Genomic DNA, 21,014 nt, shown 5'->3' with positions numbered 1-21,014 from the left:
TCACTGCTCCTTATTTTGGGAGAGAGAAAAAAATCAATCATCTATGCGATTCAACAGCAGCTCTGCTTGGTTATGAAATGAAACAGGATTGCTGTCCCCGAAGAGGAGAGGAAATTATACAGATAAATTGTTCTGGGACAAACAGACCAGACTCAGGCCTTAAAGGAAATGGCTTATGCATACACGAGAAAAATAAAGTGCTTCCTGTGAGTGTCTATTTGCACCCGAGAGTCGGTCATTTGGATGAGGCTCTGCTGTGTCACCGTGGGGGATGCGTGGAGGTCAAATAGTAAAGGTATGGGTCAAAGGTTAATCTAAGAGCGCTTGGGCGGTCATTCATGGGTCAGCACTCAGGACGATCTGCATGCCTCGGGGGGTGAAAGCGAAAGGGGGCGGACTCGAGGGAATCGGGGTCACTAACCATATGATTGCCCAGTGACGTTTAGAAAAACAAACTACGAGGTCATCTAGAGATAATTGGGACACTTTGAACATTACCCGTTAAAAGAACATAGAGGTCAAATATTTTGACCTCGAATTGCCAATCTACACACACACACACATACTGTACCTACAGCACATGTGCATCGACTCATCACAATCTACAGACCCTCGGCAAGCTTGGTCAGCAAGGTCCATTCTGGGTCACTCTTGTCATATTTTATTCTTTGACTGCAGTATGTGGCGCGACTCAGCAAGATCATTCTTTTTTTCTTTCTTTTTTTCCAGGAGAGCTCAGTATTGTTCATTCGGTAATTTTACCGATTTGACATGTCATCATCATTGCTCTTTTTTTTTTTTATGTGGGTGAGTATGTGTGTGTGCATTCATCAGTTCACCTAAAACCTATTAAAAAAATCCCATACCGTTCACCTAAGCTGATCACTTTCAGCCAGAGTCGTGAAGCCGTCAGGAGACCAGAGGAAGGACCAAAGAAAAGAAAGGAAAGTGAAATCCAGCACCGACCGGGCCACCAAACAGAGTCCTTCACCAACCCCAGAGACATCTAAATTCCAACAAACCAGGGAGACCTCAGCAAGATCATTCTGACTGCATTTCTGCTTTTAAATATTGCAAGCTTTGTGTTGAATTTTCAGTATTCGCTATCTGCTAGGCCTCAAAACCTCCTCGCATTCACCACTGCAAAGGAACGTCAAAAGCCAAGTTTCCTAAATCAACAATCTTCCATTTCATCTTTTCTATCAGATCAATAAAATACAATGTACATCCAGAGCCCGGGAGGCTGAGTCGGTGCAGCCCGACTGCTTGACAAAGTGGCAACCGACATGACAACAAGACAAAATATATCACTGTTATGTTCTTCTCCGACTTGCCCGAAAATGATGCACACAGACAGTTTTCTCCTGCTCCGCTGAAGCGTCACAAAATCCTCAAAAGAGTCTCTGAAAAGGTACAGGAGCTCTACTGCAAGTGTTTTTGGGGGTACGAGAGTATAGAACTTGTTCTGCTAGGGGGTCTTCAATGCTCAAGCAGGCCATGACAATAATAGCTGACAACCTGAGCATTTTCCTGTTATTGGACTTATGTTCTCATCACTAATTGTCAATAGCAAACACCATATTTAGTTGCCAGGCCGACCTGAATGAGGAGTTCAAGTTTGGGGTCTTGGGGAAGAATATAGCTGGAGAATGACAGCCGGTTGAGGGCAATGTCTGCTGTGATGCATCGGTCGGATTCGGGCTGTCATGGTTGATTTACCAATCAATCAATCAATCCGCCATGTTTCTTTGAATCATTAAGATTGATAAGCATTGGTATGGAGATCTGCTCACAATATGCCTCAGCGTCACTATAAATTGTAGCCATCTTTAGATATTCTAGAATATCTGGTATGTAAGCAAAATGTTGTGTACGTCAAATATTTTTCTTTTGTCATTTGTTTTATTTTAATTTTACAATATATTTAAAAGTAAGAATGAATTATTATAATTGACAATGAGGTGTGTCTTAAAATGTACAACGATTATACGCATATGTATGCATGTATATTTCCTCAGTCTCTCCATTGGTCTCTTGAGGTCTCCTTGATTTGTTGGAATTTAGATGTTTCTGGGGTTGGTGAAGGACTCTGGTTGGTGGCCTGGTAGGTGGTCGGTGCTGGATTTCCCTTTTCTTTCTTTGGTCCTTCCTCGGGTCTCCTGACGGCCTCACGACTCTGGCTGGAAGTCTTCGGTTTAGGTGAACGGTATGGGATTTTTTTAATAGGTTTTAGGTGAACTAATGAATACACACACACTCACATGCACATACATGTGCAAAAAAAAAAGAAAAGAAAGGAGAGCAATGATGATGACATGTAAAATCGGTAAAATTACCGAATGAACAATACTGAGCTCTCCAGAAAAAAAGAAAAAAAAATATGTATATGTATAGGGCGGCATTGCTCTAGTGGTGAGTTTGTGGGTTGGATCCTCCTCCCTAGCAGAGATGGCAAATCCAGGTCCAAAAATGTTTTTACCCTTGGAGGGAAGTGGATTTTGAAGCGTATCGAAAAAAGGAAAATACGAATTTTGGTTATGGAAACAGGTTTTGCGAATAAACCCTAACAAGACCGAATACACGTCGCACGTTTTGACCAGATATTCTGTCACACGCACGTTTGTAGTCACAAAGCAATGTTGGAGGAGAGAGTAAGCTATTTTAGGGCGTGATAACAAAACAGAAATCTTTTGGAATTAACTAAAGAAGCGAATATTAATGCAATTTTAGATGAAAAACAGCAAAGAAACGCTACGGTTTATCAAGAATAATAAAAAAAAAAAACTCATACGACGTCATTGCACGGCGCAGTCGCTTCCTGTTTTTCTTCTTCTTTTAAATTACTGGTGGATCACATCTCTATAACGTATACCGCCACCTACAGCGGCGGAGTCCCCTCTCAATATTCGCAAAAGAAGAACAGAAGGAAACGGGCATAAATCGCATGTCCTTTTTTGCGCATTTTCAGTCATTTTGCTTAAAATTTTGGAAACAATTGGATAGAAATGCTACTCTCGTGTCAGGGTTAACAAAAGTGTGGCATGGAAAAGTGGCCAACCACAGCTGTTTCTGCATTTTTTATTTTTACTCAAAGTCTACATTTACTACGCCACAAGTCAATCATAGAGTTATACAGTGTTAGTTGTCAAATTCAAAATCCACACAATGTACTGCTGACAGAGGGTAAAGTACCACCGACAACCACAGGGGGCGCTCTCAAGAAGACAAAACACATCATCCTGACTGCAACTTTGACAAGGCAAGTTTGTCTGAGAGAATGTTACAGTAAATTGAGAGTCCCCTCTCAATATTCGCAAAAGAAGAACAGAAGGAAACGGGCATAAGTCGCATGTCCTTTTTTGCGCATTTTCAGTCATTTTGCTTAAAATTTTGGAAACAATTGGATAGAAATGCTACTCTCGTGTCAGGGTTAACAAAAGTGTGGCATGGAAAAGTGGCCAACCACAGCTGTTTCTGCATTTTTTATTTTTACTCAAAGTCTACATTTACTACGCCACAAGTCAATCATAGAGTTATACAGTGTTAGTTGTCAAATTCAAAATCCACACAATGTACTGCTGACAGAGGGTAAAGTACCACCGACAACCACAGGGGGCGCTCTCAAGAAGACAAAACACATCATCCTGACTGCAACTTTGACAAGGCAAGTTTGTCTGAGAGAATGTTACAGTAAATTGAGAGTCCCCTCTCAATATTCGCAAAAGAAGAACAGAAGGAAACGGGCATAAGTCGCATGTCCTTTTTTGCGCATTTTCAGTCATTTCGCTTAAAAATTTCAGTGGTGAGGTTGTGGGTTGGATCCTCATCCCTAGCAGAGATGGCAAATCCAGATCCAGAAAGTAAAAACCCTGACACAATTTACCATATTACTGACCAAGCCATTTCTGACTTGACATAAAAAAAAAAAAAAGGAAGCTTTCATAAGTGTAAATGTCATCCACTTTACAAAAACACCCCCCTTCCTTCCTCCACGGTTCATCCTCCAGTGACCTCCAATGTGGTTATTGATATTGACTGCTAAGAGGCAGATGGCAGTGTCACCTCCTTGAATCTGTCGAGTTCAGGGAGAGGACACCCACACCGAGCCGCGTGCTGGCTCAGACAACCCCAATGCTTCCCCTACGAAAATACTCCCTTTAGTCTTGGCTCAATTATTCGACTCTGTCTGTTACCCTTCTAATCCTGGCCTTTATTGTCTATTCCCTCCTTTTTGTCACCGCTATCTCACTGTGTATCTCCCACACGCTCTTTTCTCTTGATGATGCAGTGAGTTATCTCCAAAGTCGGGGAGGAGCGGAGTTTCAGAGCAAAAAAAAAAAAAAAAAAAAAGTTTATTTTCTTGCCTCCTTCACTCCTTGACACACCCATGTTTTCATTTCCAGCACAGGGTGGAGAGCACAAGTCGGGCCAGACGGCGAGGAGAAGGTTTTGTGTAACTGAAACTGCTGCAAAGGGGGAGCTCCGAGTCCCACTCCCCTTTTGCTTACTTCTAATAGCACACTGCGGCAAAGTCATATGCTGCGCAACCATAAAAAGAACAGACTCCCTCGCAGTTATTGAACCCAGAGGATACCCTTTCCGTTCCTTCGTATTATATTCCAGAGTGCAAATGAACCCCTTCTCCAGATGTAATTGATTGTCTTTAGAGGAGTTTTTCTTGGATTGTGACATGAGTGAAAGTTGTGATGTGGCTTTCAACTTGCAATGGAGCCACCAAAGTAGAATAGTCAGTTGTTCTCATTTCAAAACTATTTTCCATTAATAAATAAGTGAATTGATGCGTTCCAGACACAAAGTATCATAAAACCTATTTTACCTTACATGATAAGTTTGAAGTAACCCTGACGTAATGCATAAGCTTTCATTTTTATTTTTTAATTTTGTCCCAGAGAAGTCCACAAACAACTTTTGTGGAATTCGATTTTGGAGGTTTGACCAGAGGTGGGCATTCCACCAGTACTTTTTTTTTTTTTCCTGGAGAGCTCAGTATTGTTCATTCGGTAATTTTACCGATTTGACAGGTCATCATCATTGCTCTCTTTTTTTAATTTTTTTTTATTTTGTATGTGGGTGAGTATGTGTATGTGCGTCTGAATGTGTATTCATTAGTTCACCTAAAACCTATTAAAAAATCCCATACCGTTCACCTAAACCGAACACTTCCAGCCAGAGTCGTGAGGCCGTCAGGAGACCCGAGGAAGGACCAAAGAAAGGAAAGGAAAGTGAAATCCAGCACCGACCAGACACCACCCACCACCCACCGGGCCACCAACCAGAGTCCTTCACCAACCCCACAAACATCTAAATTCCAACAGGTTAGGGAGACCTCCAGAGACCAGAAGAAAGACTAAAGGAAGGAAGGAAGGATAGATGAAACAGAGTGAGATCCACAAACACCAGCTTCCACCGATTCAACGACCAGCGGGAGAATCAGATTGTGTTTGAATTTCCGTAGATGCTGGTGTGGTGGATCTGGCATGCATGAAAATCTCCACCAAAGCCCGCCTTCTTTTTTTCTTTAAGTTTCTCATCATTTGACAGACAATCCGTCAGTACTGGCGGAATGCCTTCCTCTGCCTGTCGGTCCTAAAATGGCGGTGACAAACTGATGACGGAAGCGCGGTTAAAATGAAATGACGGACTGACAATTATAGTTTGGTTCAGCTTGAAAAAAAATGACAGAAGGGTGCGCAGGGACCGACCGGCAACATTTTGTAAAAATGGGATTTGGGATCTGAATTTCACTCTACACTTATTTGCACAAAGTGAATTCTCGATTTAGCAATGCAGCTGCCTGAATGTCATTAACTGAAAGAGAAGAGCCTTTCATTAGATTCTATATCAATTAGTGCTTCAAAATGAGGTTTTCTCTCAGATTATGCGAGCGAGAGAGGCCTTTGTAATAAAGATCTTTTTTTTGGAACGTCTATGTGGTTATTATTCCGGAGAATGGGAGCGTCTTTTCTTTCCTACTGGAGCACTGAGAATAGGAGGCTTCATCGCATGTTCCCAGTTTCCAACATATCAAAGTCCTAACATAATTACTATTTCAAGTTGAAGGGACCCTACTGTTTCCCCCCCCCCCCCCACCCCCCGCTCTTCTCCGCCATTTCTTTCAGAAACTTCAAAGGCCTACAACATCGATGATCTTTTTATAACCCAGATCTTTCTTCCGCAGTTTGACAAAACGGCAGACACCACACTAAGGACGTAGACCGAACAATAAAAAAGCAGAGTCGCTGATCTGACATAATCTGTCAGAAATCTGTGCTCTCTCACAGCTAATAGAGATGCGGGTCAGTCGGATGGATGACGAGTTGTTTTGTGTGTGTGTGTGTGGGGGGGGGATAAGACCATTATTTTTAAACTCTTAACATAGGTCTCTATTGCAGCAGGCCGAAAAGTCTATGGAAATTCAACTCATGGGGAGTCTTCTGGGCAAACATTCTCTAAATTAGTCAGGGGCAGAAATTGACATAATGAGCAGAGATTGGATTATTAACCCTGGAGAACCCAAGAACCCTTTTCTTCTTTGGAAAATTAGGAATTATAAATTAAATGACTGCTATAAATTCACTGTACACCAAAATATGTTTTTTCAATTTTAACCCTTTTTTTTTAACTAGCTCAGAGTTGCTAATTTATCAATATATATATATAAAACATACTCCTAGGCATTCTGCAACATGATATGAAATAGATTAACAAAAAAAAACACAATTTTACCATTGATGGTTTGCTGAGAAGATGGTTTTGTTTGGATTGATTTCCTGCTCAAAAAAAAAAGCATGTTGCCAGCCATCTTGTCACCACCACTCTGGCTCATGTAAGTGCAATATTCATCCACTAGATGGCCCCATGCAGGGGTCAGAAGTGGCACTCTGGATTTTGAAGTTAAATTTGTAAAAAAAAAAAAAAAAAGTCTTTGTTATTTGAGTAGCAGAATTTATAGGGGCCAAATTTGACCCCGTGGCTTCTAAAGGGTTGCAAAAAAAATAGGGAACTGTTCCAATTCTTTTACATGGAAGAACATCTATGTGTGCAAGATTGATTTTTGTCAACGACACTGTTGTGTCAGTAGCAGGACACGGCTTCCTCTCGAGCATTCATGAAAGAAACACAAATGTGCCTCCACACTCCCAACAGCAGGTTTCAATTCTCCACCGACTCACAGCATGTGGATATGCCCGAGATTGTTTTCTTTTGATTAAGTCGGCATTTGAGGCATGTGCAACCTGTTATTTACTTTCTCCTCTAAAGGATGAAGGGAAGGTGGAGGAAGATGAGGTGTGAGAGGAACTGGATAAGTCGGGGGAAACAGACTTGTTTCTTTCCGGGAATCCCCCGTCCTATATTTCCATCCATACCTTCCCACTTCTTTTCTCTTGTCAGAGCACCGGTATGAAATTCCACACATGCCTTCAATTTCAAAAAGAGGTGAATTTATCTTACCTCAGTGGAATTTTTTCCGCTCTTGCCTCCGATAGGATCCCCGGAGGCGGAGAGAAGTCGGGGGTATTATGGGATTGAAATAACAGGCTGTCTCAACGGGAGCAAATGGGATGCCCACCTCTGTTTTTTGTGGCCTGTATGGGAGATAATGATGGAACAGTGACAGTAGGGGAAAAGGTTTATAAGGATGGACTGAAGATTAGTTTAACAAACCTGGAGAAGCCACGGGGTCAAATTTGGCCCATATAAATTCTGCTACTCAAATAACAAAGACCTTTTTTTTTTTTTTTTACAAATTTAACTTCAAAAGTCCAGAGTGCCACTTCTGACCCCTGCATGGGGCCATCTAGTGGATGAATATTGCACTTACATGAGCCAGAGTGGTGGTGACAAGATGGCTGGCAACATGCTGTTTTGTTGAGCTGGAAATCAATCCAAACAAAACCATCTTCTCAGCAAACCATCAGATGGTAAATTATTATTATTTTTTTTGTTAATCTATTTCATATCATGTTGCAGAATGCCATATATTTTGATAAATTAGCAACTGAGCTAGTTCAAAAAAAAGGGTTAAAATTGAAAAAAACATATTTTGGTGTTCAGTGAGCAGTCATTTAATGCATGGTTGACTTCCACATTTCTTGACCGATTTCAATCGTTTAAATTTTAAACTGTTCAGCTCATTAAAATAAAAAATACATTTAAAAAAAGATTTAAAAAAACACGTTGTCATTATTTTTTTTAAAGGCAATGGAATGGACTGCCATTTAAATAGTGCTTATTTTTATCTATACTGCCTGGTCTCTCACTTCTGCATAGCAACTGCCTCAGCCAATCATCTCTCTTACTGTTGAGCTCAACTCACCCCCTTTTTTTCTTGGTGTACTCAAGGCTTGGCCTATGTACGGGCGGCCATCTTGGCCAATTTATTAGGTACGCCCAGGATTCTCGCCACTCTGCTCGCCCAGGGCGGCGGCCACCTTGGCCAATTGATTAGGTAACCCAAGGACTCTCTCCCCCTCGCCCACCTGTGTCGGCGGCCATCTTGGCCATTTGACTACTACTAAAATTACTACATCTAAGTACTACTAATACTACTACTACGACTACAAGTACTTGCTACTACTAAAAGTCCTACTACTACTACTATTGCTACAAGTACTACATACATGCGTCTTTCCACCTTGCAAGAGTCAGGAGTCCCATTGAAAATTTCCGCGGGAATTTTTCTAGTTTAATATATAATTCATAATTTTCCAAAGAAGAAAAGGGTTCTTGGGTTCTCCAGGGTTAAGGTTTTAGAATAAGTAAAAATATTTGTCTATAAAAGTATGAGTTCTTATTTCCAAGCTGCCTCATCTGCCTCCGCATCAGCCGAACGTACACAAACGTGACACATGCGCGAACGTTTGGGCCTTTTTGCAGAAGAGCCACAACACAGCTCTTGTTCCATAGCATTTTGGAGCTGGATATTTGCGGAGAAATGGCCTCTGTCCAGGAAGGAGGTTACAACGTCACGCTGCTTTCAGCCTTCGACCACATGGCCTCGCCGCTCCATCATCCCAGACAGAACTATCGTGTTACCATAATGAATCCCTTTAGAGTAAAGACCCGTCTCACTCGGGCCTTCTCAATCCCCTTAGCGCTTCAGTCTCATCTCTCTACTTTCTCTGGCCGCTTGATCCACTTTCTCATCCATTTTCTCATTGGTGCTTGCAAAAAAAAAAAAAAAAAAAATGTCATCGGCAAAATATGCAACATCACTCATTTCTAAATGAGAGCTATCATTTTGGTTTCACTCCGCTGATGCGATTCACGGATGAGGCGACATGCAAACTCTAAATGGCACTGAGACTGAAATGAACAATAATATGCTGGTTAATATGCTCGTTTGACACGGAAGCCTCGGGGGGGGAGCTTGACCATCGTAACCTTTCTTGGTGTGACCTATTGACTTTGCTGGAGGGGTGAAGGCGAGGGTGACTCCCAAATTGATTGCTGCTATCAAAGAGCAGCAGCAGCATGACTTGAAATGAGAGCGTGGCGGCTTTACGTGCATTTAAAAGGGTTGAATGAAATTGCGCTGAGCGCATAAAGCATCGAGAGAGCGGCGGGTTGATTCATTGTGAGAACTTGGCGCGTGAGCTTGAAAAAAGTGATATTGAACGAGGTTAAAGAGACACCGTCATTCATCCTCCCAAATGTTTAAGCGGCAGATATCAGTGATATGAATTATGACTTCATTCTTAAAATGACAACTCAATTCTTATAAAATAATATTGAATATAATATTGAATGATTTGGAATGATAGAGCTGAGAACGTGCAATGTTGGTGAATATTTTTGAACCATATTGAAGGATATGGAATGATGTTTAAGGGAAACAGAATATATCTATTTTTAATTCATTCACTGCCATTGACGGCTAAAAACGTCAAAAATTCATTTGAACTATTTCTATTAGTTTTAATTTTTTTCCCCTCTTATGTTAACAAGAGTATGAAAAGCTAAGATATGAAATTTGTGATTAATCGTGTGTTAACTAGTGAAGTCATGCGATTAATTACAATTTAAATTTTAATCACCTCACGCCCAATTTTTTTTATTTATTTATTTTTTATTCATTCACTGCCATTGACGGCTATAAAATTCATTTTAACTATTTCTATTAGTTTAAATTTTTGTTCACTTTTGTTAACAAGAGTATGAAACCTAGATTTTTTTTTCATTGTACATTTAGAACAGATATCAAATTTGCGATTAATCGTGAGTTAACTAGTGAAGTCATACTATTAATTACAATTACAAATTTTAATTGCCTGTCGCCCCTAATTTTTAATAATCTTTTTTTAAATTAATTTATGGCAGTGAATGAGTTAAGCAAAAATGATATTGGTGAAAAATAATGTTGTTTTTTTTTAATATGTGTGAACAGTGGGAATGTTGGAAATCGTTCCCAAGGTAAACTGAATGAGCTGAACATTTTGAATGCAGAACGGGAACAAAGTGTTGAATTTGTCATTGAAAATGAATGGGACATTTTTGGGTCACAAATGTAGTAATATGTGGAATGTGGAAAGATTTTGAGCGGGAAAAATATATCATCATAATTCATCATCATATTGAATGGAAAGTTGAATTGAAGGAGGTGAACATTTAGAGTTTTGAATAGGAACGATATAAGCCCTAACCAGGGGCGGACTGGCTAACAGGATTTCCCGATTAGTCGATAAATATTAACCAGCTGCCGTGCAGACTCCCTTCGAATTTCGAATGGAAGCAAACTGTTGAACATCCCACTGGAAATGAATGGGGAATTTTTGGAAAAAAACTGTAGAATTGTGGAAAAACTGTAAATACTTGGAATGTAAAAATTACAAGCACACTTGGTGTGAATTTTTGCAACATGTTGAAGTTGTAATGGTGAAAATCGGGCAAAAAACCTGGAAGGAGTAGCACGTTAGATAAAATAGCGAAGAATACAATAGCACAATAAAAATAATTTTCATAATCCAACTTTAAGCACATAAAATTAAATGTTAACATTTTAACAACTACATTTGTTGTTAAATGCCAAAAGAATTACTACGTGTACACACAACTGACTACTCGCAGGAAAAACTAAAACACTATTGATGTCATTTGACAAACAGAGTAGCACAAATGATTAACGACAGGCTGTATTATCTTGGATTTCCAGTTTCCTACTAGTGACCGTGGCCAAGGAATGAGCTTCCACTCAAAACCTGGCTGCTCTAATACATTTTCCACAGGCATGAGTGGAATCTGAATGCAGGAGATGTTCTGGAGATTATATTTTGGAGTATTTAGATGACTCATATTTATCAGAGCCAAAGGATACAGTAAAAGGAATGCAGCATTGGGAAGTTGACTATTTGGGCCATTTGTATCCACCAGACAGAAACATACTAATGTTACGGGCTATTGAATACATAATAACACACACACACCAAAAAAAGAATTCTGTTAATACTTTTTTCATGTACAATCTATTAAGATGACTTTAATCCTTTGACCCATCAAACAAAAACGGACCTCAGCACATCTGATACTAAAGTGCAAAGTACCGTGCAGCGAGTCGTAATGGGCCATGGAACAATGCAGTATTAGACTCTTGAGAAACACTTCTCCACACAGTTACTCTTTAACAGTTCTTCATTTTTTTTTTTATCTCGTTAAGCCATGTTTGAAATGGATACAAAGTGACTGTCTGTCTGGTGAGAAAAATTGCCTTTTGTGCATGGCAAAGAAAAAGAATGGCTCCATCCAGGACCTTTTGGATCAACGCTTCATCGAGATAACAGATTAGGAAGACCTTGTATGTTGTGTCTTCGTGATGTAAATGTTTTTTTTTTGAGGGTGAGAGGTATTGCTTTGGTTTGAAGTTTGTTGTCTTATCAACCGATTTCAAATTGTAGTTTGTGGAGGGGTGTCAGAAATGTCAGACAACAACCTAGAATAAAAGCTACGATAGCAACAAGTAGTTACTTTCCTTTCTTTGGTCCTTCCTCTGGTCTCCTGACAGCCTCCCGACTCTGGCTGGAAGTGTTCGGTTTAGGTGAACGGTATGGGATTTTTTTAATAGGTTTTAGGTGAACTAATGAATACACACACACTCGCACGCACGCACACACGCACATACAAAAAAAAAAAAGGAGAGCAATGATGATGACATGTCAAATCAGTAAAATTACCAAATGAACAATACTGAGCTCTCCAGAAAAATGAACCTTTTAACAAAAAAACAAAACAGACAAACAATACAGTGCCAACATTGTTTATAAAGTTCTTAGAGAAATGTTTTTCTTTTTGTCGTTTGAGGCACAATGATTCCCACTGCCACAAAATTGAATAAATAAATGAGCGGTACATCATATTATATCATCACAAATTAGCATCACACACACTTTTGGTGCACAAGTAACAAACTGGATTTTTTTCAGAGAACAATGAATATCATTTTACAGTTTAGGCGTCAAATGTATGTTTGACTCACCGTAGCAGCCATTCATTAGCATCTACTGCCTCGTTCTTACCCAAGTTCACCATTGCAAACTGTGGCTAACTGCAAAATGGCTACACAGATCAACATCCTTCCGCCATCCATTTTCTATACTATTTGTCCTCATTTGGGTCATAGGTGAGCTGGAGTCCATCCCATCTGATTTTGGGCAAGAAGGGAGGTATAACCTAATCTGGACAATTTTGTGTCTTAAGTAACACTCTAACATGGATGAATTTGGAATGTGGGAGGAAACCTGGTCTGATGCAACAAATCACATCCAATAAAGGTGAATATCAATAAACCGCCACTGATAACATGTCCGTCCAGAATTCCTGCATTTGAACACGGGTGTGAGCTTGGAGATGCAATTTTCCGTACTATGCCAACACTATGACACAAAAAAAAGTGTACGTAAATTGTAAAACACCTTCTTTTTTTTTCTCTCTTTTTTTCTGGAGAGGTCAGTATTGTTCATTCGGTAATTTTACCGATTTGACATGTCATCATCATTGCTCTCTCTTTTTTTTTCTTTTTTTTTTTTATTCTGTATGTGGGTGAGTATGTGTTTGAGTGTCTGGGTGTGTATTCATTAGTTCACCTAAAACCTATTAAAAAATCCCATACCGTTCACCTAAACCTAAGCACTTCCAGCCAGAGTCGTGAGACCGTCAGGAGACCCGAGGAAGGATCAAAGCAAAGAAAGGAAAGTGAAATCTAGCACCGACCAGACACCACCCACCAGGCCAGAGTCCAGAGTCCTTCACCAACCCCAGAAACATCTCAATTCCAACAAATCAGGGAGACCTCAAGAGACCAAAGTAGAGACTGAGGAAAGGAAGGAAGGACAGACGAAGCAGACAGTTGTAAAACTCCTAATGGTAGGATCAACTCTTACTTCCTGCACACTGATCTAGGTTACTGAAGATGAGCCTACACACAAAAACACCACTAATGTTCCGCGGGATTTAAAAAAAAAAAAGCATATGCCATTAGAAAGATTTAAAATGCACTCGAGAGCCATGAAAACTCTACATAAAAGCACTTTTAATAATGGAAATAATCCTTGCTGCCTTCACAGACTCTCGAAAAGTCAGTCCAACTCGATGATTATGTGTCTTATCCTCACTTGCATTCCTTGGCAGGAAGTAAAGAAAAGAGAAGTTGGGTCAATCAATTTGTAGTAAACCACCTTTGTGCCTCACCCTATCCAGCACCCCCCCCCCCCCCTCCCATATCAGTGGGTGGCAACAGATGCTCACTAATGAGCTGGAAGCCTCTGATCCATTGGGCCTCACCACATTCCAGCACCTCTAATAAGACCATGTCTCGCTTTGCGAGTTGATCGCAGCTTCGTTAACCACAATATGAACCTGCGCAGGAAGCCGACGTGCCCGTATTTACAACCGGGACCGTTTTAATTGGAAACAACCAGGTTGCAAAATGGTGGTGACGGGGTTGGTCTTCATCTCTTTCTGAACTTGAGGAAATCAGAGGTGGAGGCGAAGGAGGAGATGAATAGAATACTTTACATTTTTAGACTTTTCTGTTTTTTTTAATCAAATTTTTGACATTTTGAGGTAATTTTATGGACATATTATGGTCATTTTCTGCCTCAGTTCTTCCTTTTTTGGACATTTTGTGGCTATTTTTGGACTTTTTTTATGCATTTTTTGCTAGCATTTTTGTGTGTGGACATTTAATGGTAATTTCTGGTATTTCTTTTATTTTTGGATGTTTTATGGTGACTTTTTGAACATTTTCTTTCCTGCCTTTTCTTACATCAATTTTCTGACTTATTTTTGGGCAATTTTCGGGATTTCTTCTTTTGTTTTTGGAGATATTCTAATTAGTTTTTAAATGATTTAAATGTTCTGTCTTTTTAAAAAAAAAAATACATTTTCTGACTTTTTTTTGCCATTTGGTCAATTTTTTGACATTTTTAGATAATTTAAAACTTTTTCATCTGCCTTCACTCTCTTTTTCTGACAATTCAAAAAATTGGAATTGGACATTTTTTAAACATTTTATTATTCTTTTTTAAATCAAAATCATTAAATCATATTTGAAGAATATTTTATCTAAAAAAAACATAAAATAAAACTAATTTCCCTTTTTAGAGATCCACATGGAGGGACTAAAGAGCCACATGTGGCTCCAGAGCCGCAGGTTGCAGACCCCTGGTGTAGCCTTTTTGTGTCAGGATGCAAGAGCAGCTATGAGATTAGCCATTAGCATTAGCTCCATTGCCATTAGCATTAGCTGCAGCAATAAATAGGACCAGTAGGCCTATTTTACTCTGATAGCAGGCATTTCCCACAGTCGCTGCAATGACAGACAAGCACAACAGCGCTTTTGGCCTATTTTCTGAGCTTTCTTTGAACAAGAGTCTGACTTCCCCTCCGGCGATGTTCCCGTATTTGGGTGAATCCACGCGACATCGTGGGGGTGCGACCGAACATCCAATCGACGGTGTGTGACAGCGGAGACGCTGGGAGCGATGAGCTGCCTTTTCGGATCCCGCCCTCACATCCAAATCGTCCTCAAGCCAGCCCACCAACGTCTGCTGCTTTTTTGTTGATGCATCGAAATGTTCTGGGAACTCGGTTTTGGGGGCAGTGCTTGATACTACCACATCAATCGGAATGTTGGTAATTTCATTTCTGTTCTACAAAAAATAAACACGCCCCAAGACACTAAAAGTCAGTGAGAAAATCTACTTGGGTTGAGCGTTCCTGGATTGTTCCTTGTCTAAAGACAAGGGAGTGGGTCTCATTTCCCTTTAGTGGGTTTTTCCTATGCACAGATCACCAATTTAGACTTATTGGAAAACAATGTGGAGGACAAAAACCTCCAGTATTTTGGGAATTCACTCACCACCTACAAGTGACATCTGAAATTAATTGTGTGTGGAGGAGTGGAGGGTGCGGTGTTTTCCAGAAATGGGAATCGTGTGGAGGTTGCAGTCTATATTGCGTGAGCAATCTCTCAGAAGGAAAACAATCTTTTACAGTCAGAGGAGAATGAATTACTTTGGCTTTGATTGGAAAAATAATGGAAAAAACGAGGAGCCCTTCGTTTGTGATTATAAAAACAGAGACCTTTGAATGGTATCGGAATGATTTCCTGGAATGAATGTCATTATGTGTGAATGGACGGGAGCCAAAAAAAACCCAAACAGAGAAGAAGAAGGTGCTGGAAAGTTGTTAGAAAGTAATGCTACTTACATTAACCTACAGCCATTTGACACTGTTTGGTAATAAAGTAGTAGGCAGATTTCTGTGTGTGTGAGGGGGGGACTCTTTGCTATATGAGTCACAATGGAAGCCTTCACCGACACAGGATCAAACATTGCATGGTCCTCTCATTTTAGACATACAATTATATGTTAACTGGATGTTAAAAGAGGAGAATCCAACTACGTTTTAATCCCTGAAATTTACCGACCTCCTTCAAGAAACTTGAAACAACCGTTTTCAGATGATCTAAATAGACCAGCGTTGACCACCATGGCTACCGGGCAGCAAGCCTTCCGATTGGTTAACCTGACCGCGAACGCCCAAGCGCACAATCTTTTTCTTTCGGGCATGTCAGGCAACGGCGGTGTTGTAAAATCTGGTTTTACCAACCATCCGGGAACTTGCATTAACAACAGCGTCTTCAAAAACACAAACAAACATGAAGCAACTTGCAGATCTTTAAGAAAACTGAGTGGCAAGCTTCAAGTCTTCACGTTTTTGTATTTATATTAGGGAAGGAAAATAACATGGTTTTCACCCGTTTTCAACGCGTCGCAACATTTCTTGTCTGAATAGTAAGCAGCAATTTTAGCACAGTCTGCTAACAAACAACATAGTCAATGTTAGCAATGTTACTGACGGTGTTTGGCTCGTAAGTAAAAAATAGTGACTTTTTACTTCATTTTAAGAGTAACTCAATTACTTTGATGATTACTCAAACAAAAAAAGTAATGCATTATTATTAAAAGTAACTCTTCAGTTACTTAAAAAAAAAGAACATACACTGTTCCTTTATGCTCAACTAAAGTAAAGTAATGAGCGTATTTCCACATCGAAAAACCCGTCTTGCGCTCGCCTTGACTCTCCATGACTGCCGAATCCGATACCCGCCCACAATGAGTCTTCTTCGTTAGCACGGCAGCAGCAATCCATTGTAAACAGGAAGTAGTACAGTGCACAGCAGCCATCCATTCATTATTTAACCCTGAACCGATTATCCTCACGAGTGTCGCACAATTAAATGATTAAATTAAATAATTTACCAAGTAACTGACTAACGCACTATATTGTAACTGTAACTGAGTTACTGTACTTAAAAAAGTAATGCGTTGGAGTATTAGTAACTAGTAATCTAGGAATAGTGTTGATGATATAAAATTTCTCAAATTTTGTGGTCGTAAAAAAAAAAAAAATGTATCCAAAGGTTTACTTACTCTTGATCTCATCTGGACTTGGACTTTGACCTCGTGGTCTCGGACTTAGACCTTTGTGACTCGGACGTCACTTGGACTCGATAAAGGTGGACTTGACTACAGCCCTTAGTGTCATCTACTGTCTTGTTCTTGGCATAGTGCATGTTTCTGATTGCAGAAACTGCCACTCGTACCAACGTGCGATGAAACGAACACAAAAATGGCACGCTTTTAGCACTTTCAATTGTGGTGGCGGTCTGCGGTCTCATGAGAGCTATTCGAACCTAGTTAAATTTTAATATTAAAAGTTTATTGTTCACAAACTTGCACCCCCCCCCCCCCCATCAGGGAGATACGTCTTCATTAGGTCTATATTGTAAAATTAGCAGCTATATGTTTGAACCATGTGACCCCCCCCCAAAAAAAAAACACATTCAATAATGAAGTCACAGAACTGGAAAGCACTACTGGAAGCTTCTTTGGGCAACGTGAGGTCAGTACAGTACTGTTTTTTATTTAATGCCCTTAAAAGCATGAATCTCCAAAGAACACCTCCTTTCAGAGAGGAGCGTGAATATGAACTAAGCTTGTGGTTGGGAATATGCACGCCGACACAAGTGCATATCTCCTCAGTTGGGTCTGTCCAGCCAAGCGAGCCAAGCCTGGAGATGACATGTGGGCTCTCACTCGGCTGATAACTCCGAGTACTGCTGCCTGTAGATTAGGCTCTTATAGGGAAGGGACAAGAAATCTGGCTCATGAGGATGAGGGAGGGAATGGGGGATGTTTAGTGATCCCCCACCCCCCCGCAACCCCCTTTCATGCGCATTATTTACCCACTCCGCACATATGCATGTGTGCTATCTTTGGAAGAGCCTTACAGACAGTATTCGGTCCTTTAATGGCCCACCTGACATTCTGGACGGGACTAACGTTTTAAAGATGACCCCCACAAAAGACATCGTGATCATGAAAGGCATTGAAAGGACAAGGCAAATCTGACATTCATATACTAGTGTGCTCGAACAACAATCAGCCACAACACAATGACCATCCCTCAATATTATAATAAGCTAGAGCTGAATTAAATACTGCGCCTTTACAGAGCTGTTTACTTTTTATAGCGATAAAAGATTTGGGAACCTTTTAGTAATACTGTACACGACATTATTTCGACATTTGGAAGGTTTTCGACTTGGTGAGGCTCCATATTAGGATTGTGAGTCGGTGCTTTATTGAGTGCACATTAACATCATGTGTTAATGTTTGTATACAGGAACTATTCATGGTTCTCTTTGAACATGATTACACACCAAAAAAAAGATGTGGATTTGGTCAAATTTATACTCCAGGTCAAGACAGAAGCCATCACTCTTTACAGGTAATGGATATGATTTTCACAAGTTACAATAACTTTGCTTTACTTTGGCAAAGTAATATTGGGAAACCTGTTAACAGTAAGACATTTGTCGTAGTCTTGTTCGCAATCTAAATAAGCCTATTTTTGTAACATTAGTTAAATGAAAGAAATATTAAGGGAAGACTAGTGGTTTGCTTCCTCTGACGGATACATTATTAAATAGGACTTAATTTGATTATTAATAATGAAATATTAGGCAGAAGTGTACCTAGTGGAGCAGGATCCAGAGTCAGGCAGCCTTTTGGAAACAGCGTGTCACATACGTTTGAACACAATTTGTTCCGGGAAGTTGGTGGACCTCGGATTGGTTCAATTGTCAAAGTAATTTTCCAATAGGAAATCAGTTCATTATGTTTTATACTACTTGTCCTCATTAGGGTAGCGGCCTTTCAGAAATAACATAATCATTTTTTTTTTAAACTAGAAATAACTTGGGTGTCAAAATTAGTGCGTTATTTTTGAGTTACCGGTAATTTAAATTTCCTTAAATGCCACAAATTTTTTTAACGCGCGGTTTATGACCACCCCTTACTTGGAACGCCTGTACTGGATAAATTCCAGTCGCAACGTAGCAGACACGTCCACGTCAAAATTGAACAGTAATACATTTAATAATAATGCATATATTTGTGGAGACTGGGGACAAGTTGTTTTTTACAATTTCAAAAATGTGCAGAATTTCACAGCTCTTAATATGAAAACAAAAATGTACTGAGCTGTCTCCAGTGTCTTACAAATGCAATGATGCCATCTAGTGGCAGAACAATGACCTCAACACAAATCAATATCACACTCGTTTTTTTACAGTACAGTACATCTTAACTCACTTTTATGAATTATTATGAAATCATTGTATCAATGACTAAAAGATGTAGCCTTATTTCTATTAGTTTAACATTCTTTCCACTTTTGTTAAAGGTGCATTGTGCCATTTAAAAAAAGGTAATATTAAAGCTTTTTCTACATCATGCAAACTCCACCAATGCCAAAATGAGTACAAAGAGTCCTGACTGTTTTACTCTGACTGCACCTATCAGCTTTTATCTTCCCTTTATAGTAGAGTGTGCGGACCCTCACACTCTACAGTTTCTTTGGGGAGGGGTTGGAGTTTTTCTTACCTCATTTGAAGTCATGTCTTCGTTTGTCAACTGCGGCTGTCGCTTTACACAGATGCTGCAATTACGCTTTGGGCCAGAGGTGGCAGTCGCGAGTAACAAAAAGTGACAAACTGCACAAAAATCCTTTTGAAAAATTAGAAAAAAAATGTTTTTATTGTACTGGGGGGAACCCTGACACGCTACACATGCAATTTTGGCCATTAGCCAGTTTTGTGAGAGTTCTGAAAGTTTTGATTGAACTCCTTGAACTGCTGGCTCCTAATCAGTTAATCATATACATCCTATACTGTACTAAGAATGTTAGAGGGTACAGTAAGTCCCAAAAACATTTCCATTCAGGATCACAACATCGCTGCATGGCAATATCTCTTGGTGGGATGCCAAGTGCCACATATCCAGACTGCAGCTTTGATCAAACTTTCAAAAACATACATTTTCAGTCAGGAAACATCAATGCGAGTGTTATTGATTGGTGGAAGACCTGGGACCTAAAAGTCTGGGTCCCCAAGGAAGCTAGTGTAATGACCTCTCACCATGTTGCTGGGACAATTAGTGGAACTGCAAGGGGAAATGCTTTGGAGATTATTTCTCGGCGGCTTTGTGGAGTCAGTGGAGGTAAAGGGAAGGAGTGGCGGGGGGGGGGGGGGGTTGTTACTGGTGATCAAATGTCTTGATAAAACAAGCTATGAAACTGCCTGTTGATAAGGTCTCCACATCAAACAACCAAACATCGTGTTCTCCCTGCCACGAATACTAACAAACCACTAAAAACAGTTAATGGTCAGCCACAAATGTATGGCAAGGTCTCTTACTTTTAAAAAAAATATTATTAACCCCCATTTACTGCCATATCTCTCTTTCCTCAAATCCTAAACAACTCAAACCACCTTTTTACATTCTTTTAAGTATTGAAAGAGCCAAAAATATTACTTCTAGCCAAAGCTGAGTAGAACCTTTGGACTTCCTAAGAGAGGTCCAATGTGATGTTGACCTTTTACAAAAATTGTTTTACGTGATTAATTGGATTCTATGTCTTATGTAGAAAGGGAAAAAAGGGCAGATTACTAATCGCCTTTTTGAGCTTGAAAGTGCTTCATCATAGCCACATTGAATTTGAATTTACAATGTGACCACAATTTAGAAAAAATATGGAGTAACTCTTTGTTTTCCCATAGAACATTTTGAAAGAATAACATTTTGAAAGAATAACATTTTCAGAAAACCTATAATTGCTGTTCAACACTTTAGCCACTATGTAAAGTTATATAAAATAAAATAAAAACTACTCACCCTTTGTGATAGCGGCGCAAACTTGCTGAGCCACTCAATGTTCTAACCTGTCATACAAGTAGAAAACTGTTAACACCTGTTGAGTAATACTTTTTAAAAACAAAAACAAATTGCGTACTCACCATAAACACTGGCAAATTTGCAGAGGGAGGCTCACTGTGTGTATTAAGAGGTGAGTCTCTTCACATTAAGGCAAAACGCAGCAGGGTGTTGTCGGCATTGTCGGGCCGAGGTCGCCGGCTCCCCTCGTTGGTGGAG

Source organism: Vanacampus margaritifer, chromosome 20 (genome assembly GCF_051991255.1).
Source record: "Vanacampus margaritifer isolate UIUO_Vmar chromosome 20, RoL_Vmar_1.0, whole genome shotgun sequence".
Lineage (NCBI taxonomy): Eukaryota > Metazoa > Chordata > Actinopteri > Syngnathiformes > Syngnathidae > Vanacampus > Vanacampus margaritifer.
Note: the sequence above shows the minus strand (reverse complement) of the source record.